The sequence below is a fragment of the Galeopterus variegatus genome, unplaced genomic scaffold (assembly GCF_000696425.1).
Source record: "Galeopterus variegatus unplaced genomic scaffold, G_variegatus-3.0.2 Scaffold2609, whole genome shotgun sequence".
NCBI lineage: Eukaryota > Metazoa > Chordata > Mammalia > Dermoptera > Cynocephalidae > Galeopterus > Galeopterus variegatus.
Genome location: NW_007728720.1, coordinates 138,111 through 157,756, shown reverse-complemented (window position 1 = coordinate 157,756; position 19,646 = coordinate 138,111). Strand labels below are relative to the sequence as shown.

General features: G+C 37.6%; 1 protein-coding gene and 1 pseudogene across 1 annotated transcript in view; one reads left to right on the top strand and one right to left on the bottom strand.

Moving 5' to 3' along the window:
* ATG4A (autophagy related 4A, cysteine peptidase) overlaps window positions 1-19,646 on the top strand; it is a 69,077-nt gene that overhangs the window by 1,913 nt on the left and 47,518 nt on the right. The window lies entirely within an intron of this gene.
* Window positions 11,415-12,849, bottom strand: LOC103598443 (annotated as a pseudogene).

Here is a 19,646-nt window from a genome sequence, read left to right as displayed (position 1 = left end):
AGATACCGAAGGATGTAATTACTGGGTAATAGGGAAAATTTATGTTTAACTTTTTAAGAAACTGCAAACCTGTTTTCCAAAGCGGCAGCACCATTTTGCATTTCCGCTAGCAAGGTGTGAGAGTTCCTGTTTCTGCATATCTTTGCCAGCATTTGTTATTGACTGTGTCTTTTATTATGTAGCCGTTTTAAGTGGGTGTGAAATGATTTCTCAGTGGGGTTTTAATATGTATTTCCTTAATTACTAAGGATGATGAGCTTCTATTCATGTGCTTATTAGCCATTCATATATCTTCTTAGGTGAAATGTCTATTCATATGGGTTTTTGTCTGTTTTTAAATTGGGTTATTTGGCATTTTGCTGTTGAGTTGTAATCATATTTATATCATTATATAAATATTATATATATTTTATTCACATATGTTTATATATTTTAGAAACAAGTCCCTGTAAGGTATGAGGGTACTTCAAAAAGTGTGGAAAAATAGAATTAAAAGATAATATGAATCTTTCCATGAACTTTTTAAAGATCCCTCATATATGATATGCAAATATTTTCTCCCAGTCTGCTGCTTATCTTTTCCTTTTTTTAATGGTGTCTTTTGAAGTGAAAAAGTTTCAAATTTTGATGAGGTCCAATTTATCATTTTTTTCTTTTATGGATGATGCTTTTGGTGTGCCTAAGAAGCCTTTGCCTGATCCAAACTCTCAATGACTTTCTCCTATCATTTTACGTTTTCTTTTAAGAGTTTGTTTGTTTTATCTCTTATATTTGAGTATGATTCATCTTGAGTTAACTTTTCTGTAGGTGTGAGGTGAGGGTCTAATTTTATCTTTTTGCATGTGGATATCCAAATTATCCCAGCACCATTTGCGGAATCTCCTATCATTAACATCTTACATTGCTATGCTATATTTGTCACAACTAATAAACCCACACTGGTATATTACTACTAACCATACTTCACACTTTATTCTAATTTCACTAGTTTATTTCTAGATGGTGTCCCATCCAGGATACCACATTACATTTAGTCACTATATCTCTTTAGCTTCTTCTGGTTTGTGACAGTTTCTCTGACTTTTCTTGTTTTCATGACCTTGATAGTTTTAAGGAGTACTAGTAAAATATTTTGTAGAAAATCCCTCAGTATAGGTTTGTCTGATGTTTCTTATGATTAGACTGGGGTTATATTTTTTGGAAAGAAGTCTACAGAGGTGAAGTGCCATTCTCATGATATACTATGAAGGGTACATGAACACATGATTTTAACTGAGTATATTCATTGCTTGGAATAGAATTCTGTTCAATTCTCTTAATATTTGCCTTTTAGCAGGTCATTACATTGCAGATTAATCACTTTCAATTGAAGGTTAGGTGAAAGTTCCTCAATTGCATGGTTAAATGGATTTGGGAATATAGAAATATCTTTTGCACTTGCCTCAAGGCCCAAAAGCCACTACTGGAACTGTAATTTGAACTCAGAAAATATACAGACGGTCTTCAATGTACAATGGTGTTACGTCTGTACAAAACCATTGTACAAACCCATTGTAAATTGAAAATATTGTTAGTTGAAAATGCATTTAATACACCTAACCTACCAAACATCAAAGTTTAGCCTAGGCTACCTTAAATCCTTAAATGTGCTTAGAAAACTTACAATAGTCTACAGTTGGGCAAAATCATCTAACCCAAATTCTATTTTGAAATAAAGTATTGAATATCTCATGCAATTTATTGAATACTATACTGAAAGTGAAAAACAGAATGGTTGTATGGGTACTCACAGTATGGTTTCTACTGAATGCATGTCATTTTCGTACCATCATAAAGTCGCAAAATCATAAATCAAATCATTGTAAGCTGGAGATCATCTGTATATGCTACAAATTTGTGTCAAAATGGAGATCTTGCTTGGTTTTTTTTTTCTTTTTTTTTTAAGTCAGCTTTATTGTGGTGAAATTTGCACACAGTAAATCTCACCTTTTTTAGGTGTAAAGTTCAGTGCACTTGGATAAATATATATTGTTGCATAATCATCATCACAATCAAGATATAGAATATTTCCGTCACTCCCAAAAGTTCTCTCATGCTGTTTTGTGGTCACTTCTCTCTCCCCACTCCTCGCTCTTGAAAACTACTGAACTGATTTCTGACCTCGTAGTTTTGCTTTTTTTTAAGTGCACAATTTAATGATTTTAAGTATTTATAGAGTTATATTACCATACTACAATCTTATTTTAAATCATTTCCATCAGCGCAGAAAGAAACTTCATTCCTATTTTTAGTCACTCCCCATTTCCATCCCCAGCCCTAGGCAACTACTGATCTATTTTCTGTCTCTATGGGTTTTCATTTTCTGGGCATTTATTATAAATAGAATAATAAATATGTGGTCTTTTATGTATAGGTTTTTACTTAGCATAATGTTTTTATGTTTATCCAAATTGTAGCATGTATCAGTACTTTATTCCTTTTTATGGCCGAATAATATTCCATTTTATAGATTTAACACATTTTGTTTATCCATTCATCAGTTTATGGTTATTCGGGTTGTTATCCCCATTTGGTTATTGTGAATAATGCTGCTTTAAACATTTGTGTACAAGTTTCTGTGCAGGCACATGTTTTCATCTCTCTTGGGTACATACCTATGAGTGGAATTTGCTGGGTACATACCTATGAGTGGAATTTGCTGGGTCATATGATAAATCTATGTTTAACTTTTTGAAGAACTGCCAGACTCTTTATCAAAGAGGCTGTATCATTTTACCTTCCCACCAGCAATGTTTGAGGGTTCAAATTTCTCCACATCTTTACCAATACTTATTAAGGTCTATCTTTTTTATTATAGCCATTCTAGTGGGTGTAAAGTGGTATCTCGTTATGGTTTTGTTGGTTTGAGTTGTGACAGTGTGGGAAGTGCATAAACCAAGAGATATTACTTGTGGTTCAAACAGTGTTGGTTGTTAAAATCTTTACTATAGTGTAAGTTTTGCATATAAGCATTGTTTTGCCTTGTAATTTTAGGTTGAATTAATTAAGAAACATTGTCAATTCTGCAGCAGAAGTTAATTTTCAAAGCCATTCAGTATTCATTAATAGTGGTTGAGAGTAGTTCTCCGAACCATTTAAGAATGTAAAAATCGTTTTTATTTTGCTTGCCATACAAAAACATGAGATGGGCTGAAAGTGGCCCACCAGCCATAGTTTGCTGACATCTGGTGTAGAGCAAAAGTGTCCTGTATGTAGTAGGCATTCTATAAATATTTATCCAGTTGACTATAGAGGTCAGTAGGCCTATCGTGTGGTATTCACAAACTGTTGGGTATAGTGACATTTCATCATAATAACGCATCAAGGAATTGGATCTGATTACTAGAAACAGCTTCCCCCACTGAGTGACTTGTTTGGGCAATCTTATTTTATAGACAATATATTGTGCTTTTATGTTACTTGATACGACATAGTGGTTAACTTTTAACTCTGAATCCCTAAGGGTAAGATACCCCTTGACTTTTTCAAAGTTGCAAGATAGATAGATCTTAAAGAAGTTCCCTTCTCTTTTGTTGCTGGCCTCAAGTTATGGAGGAATGATGTGGTTGCTGTTTATATCCATCAAGAGTCAAAGGGGGGCCCTGTTATGGTCTGACTCCCTTGCTGCTCATATGATTGAATGCCCCCTATTGCTTTTTTACTGGTCACCTAGCTTCTAGGTCCTAGAACAAGCCATGTTCATCTTCTAGACTTAAAGAATAATGCTAATAATAACTGGCATTTATAGATCACATGTGTCAGATATTGAGCTTGTCTCATATAATCCTCACAACAACCCTGTGAGGTAAATACTATTTTCCCCCAACCCCTATCTTTTCTAAAATGAGGAAACACTGGGCCGGCCCGGTGGTGCACTGGAGAGTGCGCCGCTTGGGAGCGCAGCGGCGCTCCCGCCGAGGGTTCGGATCCCATGTGGAGACCGGTTCCTGCTCACTGGCTGAGCGCGGTGCGGGCGCAACACCGAGGGTTGCGATCCCGTTGCCGGTCCCCGGTGCGGGAGTGACACCAAGGGTTGCGATCCCGTTACCGGTCAGTAAAAAAGACAAAAAGGAAAAATAAATAAATAAATAAATAAATAAAAAATAAAATGAGGAAACAGGCACAGAGAAGTGAAGTAACATGTATAAGGTTACACAATTTAGTAAAAGTTGGAGCTAACATTAAAATCCAGGCCTATTCTACCCCAAAGGCTAGCACTTAACCACTGCAACTTACTGCTAAATATTGCTGAAGGTGGGATTATATGTAAATGCAAACCTTAGATAATACAATACCAATTCCTGTCAGAGCTCTTTGGGCTGTGACTCTACCTATGATTATGGGGAAATGGCATGATTTTCATGCTGTAGAGCAGCGCTGTCCAATAGACATTTTTGTGATGATGGTAAAGTTCTGTGTCTACGCTGTCTAGTATGGTAGCCACTAGCCACATGTGGCTATTGAGCACTTGAAATGTGTTTAGGAACTGAATTTTTAATTTTGATTATTTTAAATTTAAATAGCTCCATTCAGTGACTAGTTGATACCATTTTGGATAGTGCAGAGAGAGGTAATTTCCTCCACTTGCTCCTTTCTAATTATCACTAAATATTTTACCCGACACAAATATTTTTCCATAGCACAACTTCAAATGAATATATCTTATAGTGGAAAACAACTTGAGAACACCTTACAAGGGGTATATGCCAATTTGTTAACTGCTGACAGTCACAGTTCTGGGTTATCCAGCATGAAACTTCTCCATTCTTACCACTTACTAGATAAGGTTTGAACAACTGGCCTGAAAACCCTTTGCAATTGATTTCTCATTGTTTGCAAGTGTAATTTATGTAGCTTATTGTCTGCACTTCACACTTGCCAGTTGTCTGGTCTAAGATGAGACATTTTAATCTATGGGTGTATAGTTCTATGTTATTCTGTGACGTACATTTATTTAACTATCACTACAATAAAGAAATGTCCCATCACTACAAAGGTCTCTCCTAAGCTACTCCTTTATAGTCATACCCCATTACCTTCTCCCACCATTTATAACCCCTGACACGTACTAATTTATTCTCCTTTTCAATAATTGTCATGTTAAGAATTTTATATAAATGGAATCATAAACTATGTGACTTTTATCAATTTTTTTAACTCAGCATAATACCTTTGAAACTCACTCAAGTTGATATCAATAGTTTGTTCCCTTTATTTACTGAGAAATATGCTACAATATGGATATACCACAGTTTGTTTAACAACTCACCTATTGAGGGATATTTTTTTATTTCCAGTTTTTGACTCTTACAACTTAAACCATTATGAACATCTGAGTACAGGCTTTTGTGTAGATGTAAATTTTGATCTCTCTGAGTAAATAAATGCCCAGGAGAGCAATTGCTAGGTGGTGTGGTAGGTATATGTTTAGTTTTAAAAGAACTGGCAAACTATTTTTCCAAAGTGACTGTACCATTTTACATTTTCACCAGCAATGATGAGAGATACAGTTGCTCCACACACTTACCAGCATTTGGTATTGGCACTTTTTTTTTTTTTTTTTTTTTTTAATTTTAGCCATACTGATAAGTATGTAGTGATATCTTTTTGTGATTTTATTTGCATTTCCCTAATGGCTAATGATGTTCAACATCTTTTTATGGGTTTGTTTGCCAAATCTATATCTTCTTCAGTTAACTGTCTCTTCATATCCTTTGTCCATTTTCTAATTGTAGGGGTATTGCTTGTTATTTATTTATTTATTTACTGTTGAATTTTATGTATTCCAGATGCCAGTTCTTTGTCAGATGTGTAGTTTGCACATATTCTCTTCCAGTTTGTGGCTTGTCTTTTCATCCTCTTAACAGGATTTTCCACAGAGCAAGAGCTTTTAATTTTGATGACATACAATTTATAGATTTTTTTCCTTTTATGGATTTATTTTGTCATGTCTAAGAACTCTTTACCAAGCCTTAGGTCTCGGAGATTTCACCTAGATTCTTCTAAAAGTGTTATAGTTTTACATTTCAAGTCTGTGATCCATTTTGATTTAATTTTTGTATAAAATGTGAGGTTAGGTCAAGGTTAATTTTTTTGACTATGGATATCCAGTTGCTTCAGCTTCATTAAATTGCTTTTGCACTGTAGTCAAAAATAGGTATGCCATACTTATATAGGTCTATTTCTGGGTCCTCTATTCTGTTTCATTGATCTATGTGTCTGTCCCTCTGCCACACCATATAGTGTTGAATACTATAGTCATATAATAGATCTGAAAATTGGATAGAGTGATTCCTCTTACTTTAATTGTTTCAATATTATTTGTTCCTTTGTCTTTCCCTATAAATTTTATTTTATTTTTTTTCCTTTTTTTATTTTAACTTATCAATATACAATGTAGTTGATTTTTGTGTTCCTTTACCAGATCCACTTCCCCCCCCCGTCCCCCTCCCAATCTGCATCATATCTGTTCACTTGTCTTAACAAGTTCAAGGAATTGTTGTGATTGTTATCTTCTTCCCCCTCTACCATTTGTTTTTATATTTATTTATTTATTTATTTTTAACTCTTACAAATAAGTGAGAACATGTGGTATTTCTCTTTCTGTACCTGACTTGTTTCACGTAATATAATTTTCTCTAAGTCCATCCATGTTGTTGCAAGTGGTAGCATTTTATGCTTTTTTATAGCAGAGTATTCTGTTGTGTAGATATACCACATTTTCCTTATCCACTCGTCTGATGATGGACATTTTGGGCTGGTTCCAACTCTTGGCTATTGTAAATAGTGCTGAAATAAACATGGGAGTACAGGTATCCCTTCAACATGATGATTTCCATTCCTCTGGGTATATTCACTGCAGTGGAATAGCTGGGTCATATGGTAGATATATCTGTAATTGTTTGAGGACCCTCCATACTATTTTTCATAAAGGCTGCACCATTTTGCAGTCCCACCAACAGTGTATGAGAGTTCCTTTTCCTCTGAAACCTCGTCAGCATTTATCATTCTCAGTTTTTAGATATTAGCCATCCTAACTGGAGAGAGATGGTATCTTAAAATGGTTTTGATTTGCATTCCTGAATGCAGAGTGATATTGAGCATTTTTTCATGTGTCTGTTGGCCATTCATATATCTTCCTTTGAGAAATGCCTGTTCAGCTCCTTTGCCCATTTTTTAATTGGGTAGTTTGGTTTTTTGCTGTAAAGTTCTTTGAGTTCCTTGTATATTCTGGACATTAATCATTTGTCAGATGTATATTTTGCAAATATTTTCTCCCACTCTGTTGGTTGTCTTTTCACTCTGTTAATTGTTTCTTTTGCTGTGCAGAAGCTTTTTAGTTTGATATAATCCCATTTGTTTATTTTTCCTTTGGTTGCCTGTGCTTTTGGGGTCATATTCATGAAGTCTACCCATTCCTGTTTCCTGGAGTGTTTCCCCTATGTTTTCTTTAAGGAGTTTTACTGTTTTAGGATTGATATTTAATTCTTTAATCCATTTTGAGTTGATTTTGGTATATGGTGAGAAGTATGGGTCTAGTTTCATCCTCCTACATATGAATATCCAATTTTCCGAGCACCATTTGCTGAAGAGGCAGTCTCTTCCCCAGTGTGTGGACTTGGTGCCTTTGTCAAAGATCAGATGGCTGTAGGTGTGTGCGTAGATTTCTGGATTCTCTATTCTATTCTATTGATCCGTGTGTCTGTTTTTATGCCAGTACCATGTTGCTTTGGTTATTACAGCTTTGTAGTATAGTTTAAAGTCAGGTAGTGCTATGCTTCCAGCTTTCTTTTTTTGGCTCAGGATTGCTTTGGCTATTCATGGTCTTTTGTTATTCCATATAAATGTTAGGATAGTTTTCATTTCTGAGAGACATGTCATTGGAATTTTGATGGGGATGCATTGAATCTGTAGATCACTTTGGGTAGTATGGACATTTTCACAATACCTTTCCCTATAAATTTTAGAATAAGCTTGCGTATACTAGAGAAAAGTTTTGCCGAGATATTGATAAGAATTTTATTAGACCTGTATATCAATTTGGGGAGAACCAACATCTTTACTATGTTGAATCTTCCAATCCATGAGCGAGGTATGTCATTCCATTTATTTAGATGTTCTCTTATTTCTTTTATTAGGATTATACAGTTTTTAGCACACATGTCCTATGCATGTTTTGTTAGGATTATACTTATTTCATTTTTGAGTGACTGTCAATGGTATTATATTTTTAATTTTGGTTTCTATGTATTCATTGCTATATGGAAATATAAGTGATTTTTGTATGATGATCTTGTACCCTGAAAGCTTGCTGAATTCACTGATTTGTTCCAGGAGTGTTTAAAAAGTTTTAAAGATATTTTTGTTTTGTTGGTTTGTAGACCATCTTGTCATCTGCAAAGAGAGACAGTGGCATTTCTTCCTTTCCACTCTATAGGCCTTTTACTTATTTTTCTTCTCTTATTATGCTGGCTAGGACTTCCAGTATTATGTTGAATAGCAGTGATGAGAGCTAAATATTTGCCTTGTTCCCAATCTTAGAGAGTAAGTAGTCAGTTTTTCAGCATTAAGTATGATGGTAGCTATATGTTTTTGTGTTTGTTTGTTTGTTTTGGTAGATATTCTTTTTCTAGTTGAGGTGGTTTCCCCCTCAATTCCTAGTTTTTAGAAAATTTTTATCATGAAAAGTTATTGAATTTTGTCAAATATCTTTTTCTGCATCAATTGATATGATCATGTGAGTTTCCCTCATTAATCTGTTAATATGGTGGATTCACTGATTGGTTTTTAAATATTGAACCACCCTTGCATTCCTGGATAAACCCCATTTGGATGTAGTGTATAATTTTTTTTATGTATTGCTGAATTCTATTTGCTAATATTTGTTAATGATTTTTATGTCTCTATTGTGAATGATATTGGTTTTTAATTTAATTTTTTTTGTATTGTCTTTGTTTGATATTGGTATCAATGCAATATTGGCCTTATATGGCTTGGGAAGTATTCCTTCCTGTTCTATTTTCTAGAAGAGATTGTGTAATATGGATGTTAATCTCCTTTAAATGTTTGGTAGAATGCACCAGTGAAACCATCCAGGCCCAGATGATTTCACTGGAGAATTCCTTCTTGTGAGTTTTAAAATTACAAATTCAATTTTCTTAATAGTTATAAGGCTATTCAAATTATCTATTTCATATTTCATATTGGGCAAGTTGTGGTAATTTCTGCTTTTTAGGGAGTTGATTCAACTTATGTAAATTGTCAAATTTATATGTGTATACTTTTTTGTAATAATCCCTTTTGGTGTGTGCAAGATCTATAGTGATATCCCTTGTTTCATTCTTCATGTTAATAATTTGTGTCTTCTCTTTTTTTCTTTGTCAGTCTTGCTAGACGTTTGTTAATTATAAGGATCTTTTCAAAGAACCAGATCTTTGTGTCATTAATATTCTCTGTTCTTTTCAGTTTTCCATTTCTTTGATTTCTACTCTTATCTTTATTATTACTTTTGCTTGCTTTCAGTTTATTTTGCTCTTATTTTTCTAGTTTCTTGAAGTAGAAAATTGGGTTATTAATTTGAGACTTTTCCTCTTTTCTAAGGCAAACATTTAATGCTGTAGATTTCCCTCTCCGCACTGCTTTAGCTGCATGTCATATATAAATATATATTTTTATTGTGGTTAAAAAAAAGATAGCATGAGATCTGTCTCTTAAATTTTTAAGTGTACAGTACAATATTGTTAACTATAAGCACAATGTTGTACAGCAGATCTCTAGAACTTTTTCATCTTGCATGACTGAAGCTCTATACTCATTGAGCAGCAACTCTCCATTTCCCCCTTCCTAAGCCCCTGGCAACTACTGTTTCCCTTTCTGTTTCTATGAGCAAGACTATTTTAGATAACTCATATAAGTGGAATCATGAAATATTTGCCCCTCTGTGTCTGGCTTATTTCATGTAACATAATGTCCTCAAGATTTACTCATGTTGTAGCATATGACAGGATTTCCTTCTTGTTATGACCGAATAATATTCCATTATATGTATATAACACATTTTCTTTATTCATTCATCTGTCAGTGAACATATATGTTCTTTCCACCTCTTGGCTACTGTGAGTAATGCTGCAATGAACATAGGAGTGCAAATATCTCTTCAAGATCCTGATTTCAGCTCTTTCGGATATATACCCAGAAGTGGGATTGGGATTGTTGGATCATATGGTAGCTCTATTTTTAAATTTTTGAGGCACCTCCATACTGTTTTCCATAACAACTGCTCCATTTTTCATCCCCACCAACAGTGCACAAGGGTTTCAATTTCTCTGCATCCTCACCAATACTTATTATTTTCTGTTATTTTTTTTATAATGGCCATCCAAGCAGGTGTGAATTATTGATACCTCATTGTGGTTTTAATTTGCATTTCCCTGACAATTACTGATGTTGAGCATCTTTTCATATACCTGTTTGCCATTTGTATGTCTTTTTTGGAGAAATTTTTATTCATTTCTTTTGCCCATTTTTTTGACATTTAAAAAAATAGTTTAATAAAAAGACACTAGTTCTACAAGAAGTCTTCACGGCCATTTCTTAAATTCAACTCACCATAATCAAATTAAAATAATTCCATGTCCTCTTGTTAATAAAGAAGTCCTCCTGTCACAAGAAAAGCAACCTTACATTTTCTATGATATGGTCCATATCCCTATGAGTATACAGACTACATATATAAAGGTGATCAGTATTTTTTGAATGCAAAGTAAATACATTAGTGGAGTGCTTGAGTGAAGGTGTTAAACTTCCTCTTCCTTATTATAAAGTTGTTACTCCCTGCTGTGGAGTTGGCGTAACCACTTGATGAATTTTATTTTTTAAAGAACCAGTGTATTTCTTTTTAAATTTCTGAAAACAATTACAGAAACTGTCTTCATATGTATTCTACTGATGTCCAAACCAATAGGGCAAATGTTCTAACATCAACTATGGAAGATGGCTTTTACTGATTATCTGGACACGTCAGATTTGCAGTAAAACCCCAATACTACAGCGTTACTTACAGGTTAGCCTGTGTTGCTTTAAATGATATGTGTTTCTCCTGAATCAATTAGAGGTGTTACAGTTCAAAGCTACAGCACATATTGGCAGAATGGACCATAACACACACGTAGGCAGTGCACTTAGAAAGGGATGTACATTCCTTGTATTACAGTACTTTCCTATAATAAAGTTAACAGAAATAATAAAATATTTTTTTAAAAAGCCAGCTGGCACGGCTAACCAATTCCTGTGGTAGTCTTAGAAATCCTAATCCTGTAGAATTTACTCTTGTAGTCGATAAGCACCACCATCTTCAGGAATATTTCGGTATATTGTTATCTATGCCAAGCAAGCCTGGTGATGCAGCTACCTGAGTTCTCTTGGCTGTGAGCGAATGTGATCTTCATTCCTAATGTCACAGCTTTTGTGTAGGCAGAGATAGAGCCAGGTTGAGTCAACCCTTCAAACCTTTTATAGGTATAATTAAGAAAACCTGGTCTTTGGATTTGTAGTCTGGTTCTGTAGTATTTGGCACTGGTTGTAAAATATCAGATTCAGGGAAGTCATAAAAATTTGAAGTATCTTCAATGCTTTTGATTTCTGTAGGGATTGTCACTGCCCTTTCCCTGATGTGCCCTCAGTCTACCGCTTCAGAAAAGGGATGACCTTTTTTTTTTCTATTCTGCTATTTCCAATTCTATTTTCAGAATCAATACAAAGTCTGAGAATTAAGTCCTTGACTTTCTCAGATATAGGTACCTTTAGAGGAAATCCCAGAGTTTCTTTCCAGTTCATTACTTTTTGGTATGTTTCTGGAGGTGTTTCAGAGCAGAATGGTGGATATCCTATTAGCATTTTATACATAATCACTCCCAAAGACCACCATTCACACAATATGTTGTAACTAGTCTGCGTGAATACTTCTGGAGCAATGTAAGCTGGCATCCCAACTGTGGAACATGCCAGTTGTCTCCTGTTCTTCCATGTTTCTGCTTTCCTCTTTGACTTCATGTTCTGAAATGAGAACTCACTTGGTGGGTTGTGTGTGAGATTTCTGTAGAATTCAGTCCTGTGAGCTTTCTTTGATCCCATGCATAAACCAGAATCAGATAATTTTACATAACCCATGGCATCCAATAAAAGTTGGTCTGGCTTAATATTTCGATGAATGAAACTCAATTGGTAGATTGCATCTATTGCCAGAAAAGTGTCTGAAATGTAGAACTGTGTTTCTTTTTCTGCCAAGATATCTTTTTTCATTAGCAATGTCATCATGTCACCTCCAGGAAGGAATTCCATGATTAAATAAAGGTTTCCCCTATCCTGAAAACTGTAAAACGTCTTTACCACATAGGCACCATCTGCTCCTACCAGAATATCTCTTTCTGTTTGGATATGGGCCACCTGCTCTTTTTCAAGCATATCAGCCTTTCTTAATGTCTTCATTGCATGGATATGGCCTGTATCTTTCTTCTGGACCAGCTGAATCTCTACAAAAGCTCCTCTTCTTATAACTTTCAGAGACTAAAAGTCATCCAAGCCGTGTCTGGTCTCCTTAAAGCCATAAGAACTCCGTTTCTTTGCGGGCATATTGTGATCGGTGTACCTTCTTCTCTTCATCTGCTATCTTCTTCCATGGATACTTCTAATTTCTTCTGCCTGGTTTCTCTCTCTTCATGCTGTAAAATTAGGTGCTGTAACAGTTCTCCAATGTGAGCTTGGCTACAGTCACTCTTTCAGGGTATGGTTGCTCATAGGAAATGTTGTCATAGTCCCTGCTATCATTGTCACAGTAACAGAAAAGTTTTGGAGGCTGGGAAGTCCAAGGTCCAGGGAGCACATCTGAAGAGAGCCTTCTTGGTGGGGACTTTCAGCAGCATACTGAGGTGATGCAGGGTATCACATGGCAAGGAAAGTGAGCACACTCCCTTTGCCCATTTTTTAATTGGGTACAAGTCTTTCACCTCCTTGTTTTCATTCTTATTCTTTATGTTCCTCTGACTGGATAATTTCAAATGACCTGTCTTCAAGTTCAGCACTTCTTTCTTCTATTCAATCAAGTCTGCTGTTGAGTACCTCTTGTGAATTTTTCAGTTCAGCTCTTATATTCTTTAGTTCTAAATTTTTTGTTTGGTTCTTTTTAAATGTTTTATAATTCTTTATTGAGATATTTATTTTGTTTGTTCATCATTTTTTGAGCTCATAGAGCATCTTTAGGACAGTTATTTTGAATTCTTTGTCAGGTAATTCATATACTTTTGGTTTTTTAGGATTGGTTTCTGGAGATTTATTTTGTTCCTTTGTTTTGGGCCATGTTTTCATGTTTCTTCATGTGTCTCTTAAGTTTATATTGGGAACTGCACATATGAAACAACAGCAACCTCTTTAGATATTATGGACTGGCTTTGTATAGGGGAAGACCCTCACCAGTTAGCCTGGCTAGAGTTTCTGGGGGCTTCTAAAACCTATTTTGGGGAGATGTGACTTCTCCAGGTCTGTGCAAGTATTTTCTCATGTAGAGAAGATTACCATTTTCTTTTTCAGGAATTTATAATCACTTGTTCCCTCTGGTTTCTGCAACACTGCAAGTTCTCTGGTTCTATAGAAGTGAGCTGCCCCACTCTCTCCCTTATTCTCAGTGGCCACCAGGCATCTAATGTATGATCACTTTCTGTCAACACCCTGAGTCAGTTGAGACATACCAGTACCTTGGACTGCCTTGCAAAAAGCCAGAATACTGATTTATGCTCCACTTGTCTCCCTCCCTCAAGAGGGAGAAGCCTCAAGTTGTGCACTTTTTCCCAATTGTGCTGAGCTGTGCTGCCTGTAGTAAGCCACCCACCACTTTCCTTTGTTCTCAGCAGCCCTCAAGCACTCAAACTATGCTGGTCTATTAGTGCTCTAAGTGAGGTGAGACAGAAACCAATTCCTCCCTCAGGCAGCCCTCCAAAGAGCCAGAACATTGAGGGTATTTTTTATTCTATGTTTTCTCCCTGAAGCTTAAGGCTGGGGTGTTATCTTCTGGTGTTGAGCTGTGCCAGCTTGAGGGAGAAGCTGTTGCAGGTAAAATGAAATTGCTCTTCTTATTTCAATGTGGCTGTTCTCAGCTTTGTGCTTGCCTGGGGTACTGCAATTTCTTAACTGAATTCTGGAATTCTCATAAAGGTATTTGGGTTTATATATCATTGTTATATTGATGTTTCAATGGGGGAACAAGGGCTAGGACTTTCTATTTTGCCATCTTATGCATATGTCACATATTTCAATATGTTATATGATCATTTTCATTCAGTTCAATGTATTTTTTTACTTCTCTTGAGACTTCCTCTTGACAAATGGATTATTTAGAGGTATGTTGTTTAATTTCCAATTGTGGGAACTTTTTTGTTTTCTTTTTAATTATTGATTTCTAGTATGATTCCATTATAGTAAAAAAATTATCTGCATAATATCAGTTATTTTAAATGTTCTCATGTTTTATGACCCTCTATCTTGGTGAGTGTTTAATAGGAGCTAGAATAAAATGTATATTCTACTATTGGACAGAGTATTCTATTAGCATACTTCAAGAAATTTGTGGAAAAATGGAATTAAAAGATAATACAAATCTTTCCATAAACTTTTTGAAAACCCCTCATGTATATGTCAGTTGGATCCAATTGATTGATTATATTGTTCACATCCTCTGTATCCATATTTATTTCCTGTCTGGTAGATTTATCAGTTTCTGAGAGGGGATGTTGAGGTCCTCAACGATAATTGTTGATTTATCCATTTCTCTTTTAAGTTCTGTCAGTTTTTGCTTCATGTTTTTTTTAAGACTCTCTTGTTTGGTGCATACACATTTAGGATTGATATGTCTTCTTGATGAATTGACCCTTTAATCATACAATTTCCCTCTGTCCCTAGAAATTTTCTTTGCTCTTAAGTCTACTTTTTAAAAAACTTAATGTTTGCATGTTTTTACTCTTTCATCCTTATATTTTCAGTCTTCCTATATTGTTATATTTGAAGGGAGTTTTTTATAGACAGCATGTAGTTGGGTCATGTTTTTATCTATTCTGCCAATGTCTGTCTTTTATCTGATACATTTAGACCATATACATTTAATATAATAATTGATATGTTAGGGCTTAAGTCTGCCATTTTGTTTTGTTCCATTTTATTTTATTATTTTGTTTGTTTTAGGTTTATTTCCTCTGTTCTTCATTTCTCAGTTTTCTTTTGCCTTGCTTCTTGTGGGTTACTTGTACCATTTTTAGAATTCCATTTTCATTAATCCGTAGTGGTATTTTTGTTTATTTTTGTTTTTAAAATTTTTTATTTATTGAATCAAAATTGATTGTACATATTTTGGGGGTTGAACATTGAGATATGTTGATTAAATCAATATTACTAGCTTATATATTGTTACAAATCGTAATTATTCTTTATGCCCCTTGTCCAACCTCTCCCCTTCCCTCATTCCCTCCCCCTCCCCCCTCTAGTTACCCTAGGTTTCTTCTCTCCTTCTGAAAGAATAATGGTTACTCTGTTGATTTGTTGCCTAGATGATCGGTGCAATGCTGAGAGATGTGATCAGGTCCCCCAATATTATCATAGAGCAGATGCTTCTTCTGTCACTCTGAAATGGATTTTGTGGAGAGAGACATCCTCTTCCTTTCTTTGTCTCTATTGGTGACCATTGTGTGAATGCACTCCAGTGGTTGGCGGACCATCTGCGTGGTGGCTGTGGCATCTAGCCGCTTTTGCAGCAGCCATGGTTATTGTGGTGGCTGTGGTGGGCCACCCACATGGAGGTGCTGTTTTTGGCATGCTCCTTGGCACTGGTGGTGAGCCTGGTTGTGGGAGAGAGTTGCAGTCCCCTTCTACTTGCCTCGGGTCCCTGGGCAGGCTCCAAGGTGCTGGTGTGGTGTGCCTGGTTGTGGGAGGGGGGTCCAGTCCCCTTCTCCATGCTTCAGGTCCCCAGGCTGGTCCTGAGGCACTGGTGCAATTTGCCGGGAAGTGGGAGTGGGGTCCAGTCCCCTTCTCCATGCTTCAGGCCCCTGGGCTGGTCCTGAGGCATTGGTGCAATTTGCCTGGAAGTGGGAGTGGGGTCCAGTCCCCAGATCCAAGCCTCCTGTTCACAGGCATGCCCCAAGGTGCTGGTGCCTCAGGTGGGCCGGAACTACTTTTTTGTCCTTTGCTTCTAACACAGGGGAACTTCCTGTGGGAACCACTACTTGAGCTGTGTAGTTGTTTAAATAGCTACTTTGCTGCTGTTTCCTTAGGGAAGGCTTTTTGTGCAGCTCGGGTTTTAATGGTTGACCTTATAGGTACTTCCGGCTCTCCAGAGACCTGGTGGATCTGTGTTCTGTAGAATCTCTGATCTGGGCCTGAGTTTTTTCATCAAAATGCACCCCATGCAATTCTGCATTCCTGACCAGTCTCCTCTGAGTGGTCCTGTGCTGATTGGGGGGCAGACCAGCTGTCCTTGCTGTGTCTCAGTGTTCCCCTGGTGGGCCTGTCTCCCCCACCGCCTGTGCTGCAAGCACTTCCCATGGGATGGGCCCTGCACCAGTCCCTTACGATGACTCACCGGCCTCTGAATGGCTCCCTTTTTCAGCTGTTCTGGCTCCTGGCTCCTGCATGGGTCCATGGGAACCCTATTAGTGGTCTTGCTGTCCTGGGGGCCGCAGAGGCCCTCTTCTCTCTTGCTGCCTCCAAGTAACTCCATCTGAAGGGCACAGCTGCGGCTTCTGCTGGCTCCTGCTCCATGTGCTCATCAGCTCGAGCCTTAAAGCAGCCGCGGCCCGAAATGCTCAGAGCAGCCTTTTCTTTCTCTCATCGTAGTTTCGCCCGCCTTCATGAACTCCGTAGGTCTCTCCTCCTCTTTCCCTGAGCTCCAGCGGCCCCGGCTTGGCTGATGTTACATTTTTTTTTTTTTTTTGTCTTTTTCCGTGTCCGGCAACGGACCGCAACCCTCAGTGTCGCGCCTGTACCGGACTGGGACCGGCAACGGGATCGCAACCCTTGGTGTTGCTCCCGCGCCTCGCTCAGCCAGTGAGCGGGAACCGGTCTGTATGTGGGATCTGAACCCTCGGCGGGAGCGCCGCCATGCTTCCCAAGCGGCGCACTATAGCAGTGCGCCACTGGGCCGGCCCTGATGTTACATTTTTTTTTTTTTTTGTCTTTTTCCGTGTCCGGCAACGGACCGCAACCCTCAGTGTCACGCCTGTACCGGACTGGGACCGGCAACGGGATCGCAACCCTTGGTGTTGCTCCCGCGCCTCGCTCAGCCAGTGAGCGGGAACCGGTCTGTATGTGGGATCTGAACCCTCGGCGGGAGCGCCGCCATGCTTCCCAAGCGGCGCACTATAGCAGTGCGCCACTGGGCCGGCCCTGATGTTACATTTTTTTTTTTTTTTGTCTTTTTCCGTGTCCGGCAACGGACCGCAACCCTCAGTGTCACGCCTGTACCGGACTGGGACCGGCAACGGGATCGCAACCCTTGGTGTTGCTCCCGCGCCTCGCTCAGCCAGTGAGCGGGAACCGGTCTGTATGTGGGATCTGAACCCTCGGCGGGAGCGCCGCCATGCTTCCCAAGCGGCGCACTATAGCAGTGCGCCACTGGGCCGGCCCTGATGTTACATTTTTAAAGTTGTAAATTTGGTTGATTTGTGGGAGAGGGTGGCGCTGCAGTGCGTCTCTTCCGCCATCTTGATTGGATCCTATCTATAGTGTTTTTGAGTGCATCTTTTAAATATACATTTCAGTGGTCGCTCTAGGCATTACATTATACATATGTAACTTATCACAGCTTCCTGTGTTGACATTTTACCAGTTTGAGTGATGCATAGAAACTTTAATTCCCTTTAAGTTTCTTTACCCTCCCCATTTATAACATGATTTTCTTAAATATTTCTCCTGCATTATTTTAGAATCAAATCAGACACTGTTATGATTTTGGCTTCATCTGTCAAACATAATTTAGAAAACTATGAAAAATAAAGAAAGTCTATTTTATTTACCAATTTTTTTTCCTTTTATATTGTTCTTTCCTCCCTTCTGTTATTCAAAGTTTCCTTATTTTATCTTTCCTTTCCATTTCACAGACTTTCTTTAGCCGCCCATTCCTTTAGATATGTCTGCTGGCAACAAATTCTTAGTTTTTCTTTATCTGCAAATGTCTTAATTTCCCCCTAAAGGATATTTTTGCCAGATATAGAATTCTGGGTTGACAGGTCTTTTTTCTCAGTTTCTTGAATCGGTAGGTTTATGTCTTTTGTTAAATTTAGGAGATTTTCATGTTAATTAGCTTTATTTAGCCATCCACAATGTGCACTTATATCATTATTTTAATGTAATAAATAAGTTTCTATTTGTAAATAAATAGTTTACAATAGGGGATATTTTCACCCATTATTTTTTGAATACTTCTTTAGCACTACCCTGTTTCTCTTCTCCTCTGGGAATCTTATGACATTGATGTTTAATGTGTTGTTATAGTCCGATATGTCCATGAAGCTCTATTCCCCTTTTTTCAAGTTTATTTTCTCTCTGTTGTTCAGATTGAGTAATTTCTATTGTTTTGTCATCAATTTTACCAATTCTTTCTTCTATCATCTTCTTTTTGCTATTGAGCTCATCCACCGCTGCCTGGTAATAATGGCATCCCTACCCCTACCACAGGTATCAATGGATGGTAAACGGAATTCCCACTTCCACCTGGAAGTAATGAGCCATGCCCCCATTTACCCACCAGAGTTGTGTCAGAGCTCATCCAGTGAGTTTTTCATTTTGCTTATTGTATTTTTCAGTTCTTAAGCTTCTATTTACTTCCCTATTACATATTTTATTTCTTTGCTGAGACTTTCTATTTTTTAAATTTGTTTCCAGCATGTTTGTAATTGGTTTTGAAGCACTTTTAAGATGGCTGCTTTAAAATCCATGTTGGATAATTTCAATATCTGTGTTATTTCAGTGTTGGTGTCTGTTGAATGTCTTTTCTTATTCAAGTTGAGATGTTCTTGGTTCTTTGTATCACGAGTGATTTTCTACTGTATCCTAGACATTTATGTTATGAGAACTGGATCTTATTTCAGTCTTCTGTCTTAGCAGGCATACTTTGACACAACTCTGGTGGAGAAATGGAGGCATGGCTTCATTACTGCTAGGTGGGAGTAGGAGTCAAGATTTCCTACTCACCATCCATTGATACCTGAGGTAGGGGTAGGGATGCCATTATGAGCAGGCAAGGGAAGAATTTCAGGATCATCACTAGACCTCCATTGACATCACTCTAGCTTGGAGAGAGAGATTTCCACTATCATCATGTATTGGGGGCCTTATTACTGCCTGGCAGGGATGAAAGTCCCTAATTTCCATTTAGCCTTTTCTGAAACCACCTCAGTACGGAGTAGGGGAAGGGGATATGTGACTCTTTAAAGCCAGATGAAAATGGAAGTCAAGGGCCGGCCCGGTGGCACACTGTGCTAGTGCGCCACTTGGGAAGCGCGGAGGCGCTCCCGCCGAGGGTTCGGATCCCACATACAGACCGGTTCCCGCTCACTGGCTGAGCGAGGCGC